Consider the following 6836-nt stretch of genomic DNA (forward strand, 5'->3'; position numbering starts at 1 on the left):
CAAAAACAAAAACAACAACATCAACAACAACATCAACAAAAACAACAACATCAACAACAACATCAACAACAACAAAAACAACAACATCAAGAACAACAACATCAACAACATCAATAACAACAATGACATCAACAACAACAACATCAACATCAACAACAACATCGACATCAAGAACAAACATCAACAACAACAACAAACAACAACATCAACAACAACATCAACAACAACATCATCAACAACAACAACGACATCAATAACAACAACGACATCAACAACAACAACATCAACATCAACAACAACATCGACATCAAGAACAAACATCAACAACAACAACAAACAATATCAACAACATTGTTATTGTTACTATTATTCATCAACATCAACAACAACAACTATCTAATCTCCTTCCCATCTGGGAACATCTGCTGACGAGGGGGGGCGTGGGGTGGTGGGGGGGGGTTAAGCTCTGGTGGCATTTAGGGAAGGGTCTTGAAAGAGTGTGTGAGTGTGTGTGTGTTTGTGTGTATGTGTGTGGTGCGTGCGTGCGTATCTATGTGTGTGTGTGTGCGTGCGTGGGTATGTATGTGTGTGCGTGCGTATGTATGTGTGTGTGTGCGTATGTACTGTATGTGTGTGTGTGTGTGTGTGAATTCGTGTGTGTGTGCGTGCGTGTGTGTGCGTGTCTGTGTGTGTGTAATGTGTGAAACATCAAGAGAGACGCACACAGAGAGAGTGAGAGGCAGATTAATTAGTGTGATCAGAGTAATTACTGCTGGCCCAGGGGTGGGGATTACTGTGTGTGTGTGTGTGTGTGTGTGTGTGTGTGTGTGTGTACATGCCGTGCTTGTGTTTGTGTGTGTGTGTGTGTGTGTGTGTTACATTTACATTTTTGGGCATTTAGCAGGCGCCTTATTCCAAAGCGACTTACAGTCGATACGTTTGTAAGTAAGTGAATCATCAATCCACCAGTCGTAGCAGGAAGAGTAATCTAGCTCAGGCCAGGGGCCATTGGCAGTCGTTGTGCGACTTTATTTTTTTATTAGTAGACACTGGAGAAACAGTACAAGGGGGAAGTAGAAATGGGGGGTAGTAGATGTCTCAGGAGACACAGTGCTGGGGGGTAGTAGATGTCTCAGGAGACACAGTGCTGGGGGGTAGTAGATGTCTCAGGAGACACAGTGCTGGGGGGTAATAGGTGTCTCAGGAGACACAGTGCTGGGGGGTAGTAGATGTCTCAGGAGACACAGTGCTGGGGGGTAGTAGATGTCTCAGGAGACACAGTGCTGGGGGGTAGTAGATGTCTCAGGAGACACAGTGCTGGGGGGTAGTAGATGTCTCAGGAGACACAGTGCTGGGGGGTAGTAGATGTCTCAGGAGGGACAGTACAGGGGGGTAGTAGGTGTCTCAGGAGACACAGTGCTGGGGGGTAGTAGATGTCTCAGGAGGGACAGTGCTGGGGGGTAGTAGATGTCTCAGGAGACACAGTGCTGGGGGGTAGTAGATGTCTCAGGAGACACAGTGCTGGGGGGTAGTAGATGTCTCAGGAGGAGCAGTTAAGGTGTAGCCTGAAGAGATGGAGGTCTTCAGTCTCCGATGGAAGATGGGTAGTGACTCTGCAGTTCTGACAGCCGTGGGAAGGTCATTCCACCAGTGGGGAGCCAGTGTAGTGAAGAGACGTGACCGGGTAGCGTGACTGCCGTGTTGGTGTAGAGGTGGTGGGGCCAGTCGGCCAGCAGAGGTGGAGGAGCGGAGTGAACGGGCTTAAGTTTGGGGAGTGACCATTGCCTGTAGGTAGGTATGGGCTGTCCCTTTAGCTGCCTGATAGGCAAGCACCAGGGTCTTGAATCTGATGCAAGCTGCTATCGGGAGCCAGTGCAGGGTGCGAAGGAGAGGGTTGACATGAGAGAATTTGGGGAGGTTGAACACCAGACGGGCAACAGCGTTCTGGATGAGCTGCAGAGGTCTGATGGCGGAGGCAGGGAGCCCGGCCAGGAGTGCGTTGCAGTAGTCAAGGCGGGAGATGACCAGTGCCTGGGTCAGGAGTTGCGCTGCTTCTCTGGTGAGGAACGGTCGTATCCTTCTGATGTTGTCGAGGAAGAATCTGCAGGAGCGAGCCGTTGCTGCAATGTTCTCTGCCCAGGACAGGCGGTTGTCCAGGATCACTCCAAGGTTCTTGGCTGTCAGGGAGGGGGTTACAGTAGAGTTCTCCACTGTGATGGAGAAGTCTTGGAGAGGGCAGGCTTTCCCAGGGAGGAAGAGCAGCTCAGTCTTGTTATGGTTGAGCTGGAGGTGGTGGGCTGACATCCATGTAGAGATGCAGTCTTGTTTCAACTCTATCCCCCCCCCCACACACACACCACACGTCCAAGCCATAACCCCCCCTCCACCATGTTTCACAGATGAGGTGGTATGCTGGGGATTGTGGGTAGTTCCTTTCCTCCATCACTACATCACTCCATCACTACATCACTCCATCACTACATCACTACATCACTACATCACTCCATCACTATATCACTCCATCACTACATCACTACATCACTCCATCACTACATCACTACATCACTCCATCACTCCATTACTACATCACTCCATCACTCCATCACTACATCACTACATCACTGCATCACTCCATAACTCCATCACTCCATCACTCCATCACTTAGAATTATTATCTATTTGGTTTTTTTGCAGAAGAGAGGCTCTTTTATACGGCAGCGTATTGCGTTCACCCAAAAAAAAAGAAGGAAATAGACGCCTTATCTCCTAATTACCAGATCCATATCTCCTTAGTAGGACAAAAGATCTCCTAATTACGAGAAAAAAGGAAAAAAACTTTTGGAGTGAACGCAATGAGCTTCCGTACTTTCCAGTCCTTTGTAGCTGACTGGAACCTGGACGACTGAGAAGTCCTCTGGTCCTCTCTGACACAAGTATGGTGTGTGTGTGTGTGTGTGTGTGTGTGTGTGTGTGTGTGTGTGTCAGTCCTCTGGTCGTCTCTGACAGGTTCACGCCTGCCTAACCCTAACCCTATTTATTTATTTATTTATTTATTTTATTTATTTATTTATTTATTTATTTATTTATGTATTTAATTATTTATTTAATTAATTAATAAATTTTATTTATTTATTTTATTTATTTTATTTATTTTATTTATTTTATTTATTTTATTTATTTTATTTATTTTATTTATTTTATTTATTTTATTTATTTTATTTATTTTATTTATTTTATTTATTTTATTTATTTTATTTATTTTATTTATTTTATTTATTTTATTTATTTTATTTATTTTATTTATTTTATTTATTTTAATTATTTTAATTATTTTATTTATTTTATTTAACCAGGCAGGCCAATAAGAAGTAATTCTTATTTGCATTGGCGGCCTGGCAAAAGACAAAAGCCTCTTGGGGGGACGGGGGGCTGAAAAGAAATCAGGTTATGTTAAAAACAAAGGACACACACGACAGACAGCGGCACACATCCAAGCATTTCCAGCCCAGTTAAAAGAGTAAAAACATACGTACATCTCCACACCTCCTCCACTTACAGTCACAGCACCAAGTTTAAGGGACAGCGTCACACATCCACATAAACCCGCACAACATTAAGAACAGCAGAAAGCACACTAACAGCATTAGAGAATTAGCAACACATTTGCTACAGTTACATGTACAGTTACATCCCACAACTGATATATTTATCTTGGCTTCATCCACGTTTTAACAGAAAGGGTTGTAATCTCTAAATGGTGGAACCAGAAATCTGAAAAATTAAAACATTGAATTAGATTCTCTACTGTAGCTGTGGTGTTCAACTAGACGCTGCCTCTCTCCAATGTCAAAGTACTGATAACGTGTTCCTCCAGATGAGCCTGTGTACAGTGTGTGTGTGTGTGTGTGTGTGTGTGTGTGTGTGTGTGTGTGTGTGTGGTGTGTGTGTGTGTGTGTGTGTGTGTGTTGTGTGATGTGTGTGTGTGTGTGTGTGTGTGTGTGTGTGTGTGTGTGTCGGGTTAGAGGTGGTGGTGTTGCTGATAGTGTGAAGGATGTTATATAATGATAAACTGCCTAGAACATCCCTCTCCTCCCTCCCTCCCACCCTCCCTCCCCCTCTCCATATCTCTCTCTCTCCTTTCTCTCTCTCTCTCTCTCTCTCCTTTCTCTCTCCCCTTTCTCTCTCTCTCTCTCCTTTCTCTCTCCCCTTTCTCTCTCTCTGTCTCTCTCTCTCTCTCTCTCCCCCACACAGTTTCTGTCTCCCACTGCTGCAGATATGACTCAGAGGAGCTGCAGAAATTACTTTTGTATCCTCTCTCTCTCTCTCCCTCCCTCCCTCCATCCATCTCCTGCTTTTCCCCTCTACAACCATCTGGTTTTCCATCTCTCTGTTCCTGAAGGAGAGATGCTTGTCTGTGATTGGCTGACAACCGTCCCTCTGTACGTCTATGGAGGTAGAGGCTGGTGGAGGTAGAGGCTGGTGGAGGTAGAGGTTGGGGGAGGTAGAGGTTGGGGGAGGTAGAGGCTGTGGCTCAGGAGGTAGAGGCTGGTGGAGGTAGAGGCTGTGGCTCAGGAGGTAGAGGCTGGTGGAGATAGAGGTTGGGGGAGGTAGAGGCTGGTGGAGGTAGAGGTTGGGGGAGGTAGAGTCTGGTGGAGGGAGAGGCTGTGGCTCAGGAGGTAGAGGCTGGTGGAGGTAGAGGCTGTGTCTTAAGAGGTAGAGGCTGGTGGAGGTAGAGGCTGGTGGAGGTAGAGGCTGTGGCTCAGGAGGTAGAGGCTGTGGCTCAGGAGTTAGAGGCTGGTGGAGGTAGAGGCTCGGGGAGGTAGAGGCTGGTGGAGGTAGAGGCTGATGGAGGTAGAGGCTGGGGGAGGTAGAGGCTGTGGCTCAGGAGGTAGAGGCTGTTGCTCAGGAGGTAGAGGCTGGTGGAGGTAGAGGCTGTGGCTCAGGAGGTAGAGGCTGTGGCTCAGGAGGTAGAGGCTGGTGGAGGTCAAGCCTAGTGGAGGTAGAGGCTGTGGCTTGAGAGGTAGAGGCTGGTGGAGGTAGAGGCTGTGGCTCAGGAGGTAGAGGCTGGGGAAGGTAGAGGCTGGGGGAGGTAGAGGCTGGGGGAGGTAGAGGCTGGGGGAGGTAGAGGCTGGGGGAGGTAGAGGCTGTGGCTCAGGAGGTAGAGCCTGTGGCTCAGGAGGTAGAGGCTGTGGCTCAGGAGGTAGAGGCTGGTGGAGGTCATGGCTAGTGGAGGTAGAGGCTGTGGCTTAGGAGGTAGAGGCTGGTGGAGGTAGAGGCTGTGTCTCAGGAGGTAGAGGCTGTGGCTCAGGAGGTAGAGGCTGGTGGAGGTAGAGGCTGGTGGAGGTAGAGGCTGTGGCTCAGGAGGTAGAGGCTGTGGCTCAGGAGGTAGAGGCTGGTGGAGGTCATGGCTAGTGGAGGTAGAGGCTGTGGCTTAGGAGGTAGAGGCTGGTGGAGGTAGAGGCTGTGGCTCAGGAGGTAGAGGCTGGTGGAGGTAGAGGCTGTGGAAGGTAGAGGCTGGTGGAGGTAGAGGCTGTGGGAGGTAGAGGCTGGGGGAGGTAGAGGCTGTGTTTCAGGAGGTAGAGGCTGTTGTTCAGGAGGTAGAGGCTGGTGGAGGTAGAGGCTGGGGGAGGTAGAGGCTGGTGGAGGTAGAGGCTGGTGGAGGTAGAGGCTGGTGGAGGTAGAGGCTGTGGGAGGTAGAGGCTGGGGGAGGTAGAGGCTGGGGAAAGTAGAGGCTGGTGTAGGTAAATGCTGTGTCTCAGGAGGTAGAGGCTGGTGGAGGTAGAGGCTGTGGCTCAGGAGGTAGAGGCTGTGGCTCAGGAGGTAGAGGCTGGTGGAGGTAGAGGCTGTGGCTCAGGAGGTAGAGGCTGGTGGAGGTATAGGCTGTGTTTCAGGAGGTAGAGGCTGTGTCTCAGGAGGTAGAGGCTGGTGGAGGTATAGGCTGTGGCTCAGGAGGTAGAGGCTGTGTCTCAGGAGGTAGAGGCTGGTGGAGGTAGAGGCTGGTGGAGGTATAGGCTGTGGCTCAGGAGGTAGAGGCTGTGTCTAATAATCGCAAGGTCGGCAGAACGGTCGTTCGAAGGTTAGGGTTAGGGGTTAAGGTTAGGATTATGGGTTAAGGTTAGGGTTAGGGTTAAGGTTAGGGTTAGGAGTTTATTAATGAAGTGCGTTTGCCTTTGGGTGAATCTAAGGATAGGTTTAGCACTCGGCCCAACCAGGAGTGATTTAACATAATAACATCACTCTGAGTCTCTCTGCTTGCACCATGATGCACTTTAACAAGAACACTCTGAGTCTCTCTGCTGCAGCGTGATGCACTTTAACAAGACCACTCTGAGTCTCTCTGCACCATGATGCACTTTAACAAGACCACTCTGAGTCTCTCTGCACCATGATGCACTTTAACAAGACCACTCTGAGTCTCTCTGCAGCCACTCTGCAGTACCCCAGTCTGGGTCCACACCTGCACCTGGGTTAGTCTCCACAAAACCCTGATTATTGGATAAACCGCTCTCCGGAACCTTCCACAAAACAACAGCAACACAGTTGGGAACGAGCCGCACGTTATGACACCTCTCATGTCTACTAGTGATGCTATGACACCTCTCATGTCTACCTATTGATGCTATGACACCTCTCATGTCTACTAGTGATGCTATGACACCTCTCATGTCTACCTAGTGATGCTATGACACCTCTCATGTCTACTAGTGATGCTATGACACCTCTCATGTCTACCTAGTGATGCTATGACACCTCTCATGTCTACCTATTGATGCTATGACACCTCTCATGTCTACTAGTGATGCTATGACACCTCTCATGTCTACCTAGTGATGCTA

The 6836-nt window shown here is 48.7% G+C and overlaps 1 protein-coding gene across 1 annotated transcript in view; it reads left to right on the forward strand.

Annotated features, from left to right (window-relative positions):
* Positions 1–6836, forward strand: part of iqsec2b (IQ motif and Sec7 domain ArfGEF 2b) — a gene marked incomplete at both ends in the record, with an annotated part of 33375 nt that overhangs the window by 4882 nt on the left and 21657 nt on the right.

The sequence above is a fragment of the Nansenia antarctica genome (assembly GCF_963989245.1).
Source record: "Nansenia antarctica genome assembly, chromosome: 3".
NCBI classification, from domain to species: Eukaryota; Metazoa; Chordata; class Actinopteri; order Argentiniformes; family Microstomatidae; genus Nansenia; species Nansenia antarctica.